The sequence below is a fragment of the Arachis ipaensis genome, chromosome B03 (genome assembly GCF_000816755.2).
Source record: "Arachis ipaensis cultivar K30076 chromosome B03, Araip1.1, whole genome shotgun sequence".
NCBI classification, from domain to species: Eukaryota; Viridiplantae; Streptophyta; class Magnoliopsida; order Fabales; family Fabaceae; genus Arachis; species Arachis ipaensis.
This window is the reverse complement of record NC_029787.2, coordinates 134,615,497-134,616,445: the sequence shown is the minus strand read 5'-3', so window position 1 is coordinate 134,616,445 and position 949 is coordinate 134,615,497.

Below are 949 nucleotides of genomic sequence, written 5' to 3'. Positions count from 1 at the left end.
AATTCCCTTTCAACTTCAAAAGCTTTATGATCATCACTCTTCACTCTTCTATATATGCCAATACATGCAAGTTGGAGAAAATAAATAAATAATGGGGCCATCAAATTAAAGCATTTATTATTTGTAACCGCAGATTGGGAGATCCATGCTTAGATTCCCCAAGTCCTAGATGCCCTGACATATTATTAGTCAAAGAAACTGATGGTCTAGTCAAAATATATAGCCTAATGAAATATAGGGGTTTTTTCATCACTACTACACGTCTACACCCTATTACAATAATTGTTAACCACAATCATCTAGATATTTTAGTAGGGTCAGAAATAACATAATTATGTATTTATTTAATAATAAAAGTAATTTACCTATTTAAATTGTTTAAAAAATTATGTTATTAGATTATAACTTTTGAAAAATGTAGAAATAAATACAATTTTTTTATAAAAATCGCGATAGGATATCACAATTTAAGGTTACATGTAAACAGTTATAAGGTGTAACAGTTTATGTTGATTTACGTGCATACATAAATTGTTATACTAAGTTTCTAAAAGAATAGACAATATAAAGAAATTGCGGCAGCTTGTAGTAATTTTTTCACAATATGACCGTTTGAAAAATGATTATAGATGTGTTTGACAAACGCGTTGAAAAAAAAGAGAAGCGTGTTTGAGTTTCTTGAATATTTTATTTTTATATTTGATAATTTTTATTGACGCACTTGTTCACGTGAAGCTAAAATTTGTTGTTTTTATATTCATGTTCATTGGGGTTGGTTGTCGTTGAGAAATTTATTTCTTTTCTACCAATCTTACCATTCATTTTCTTCTATAAAAAGAATACCAGTAACCATTATTTTCATGGCTTCACAGTAGTTCTTTCTAGTTCTTCGTTCCAATTTTTTTCATCGAAATTTTTTAAATTTGTTTCAATCACTGGTAAAGGTAAA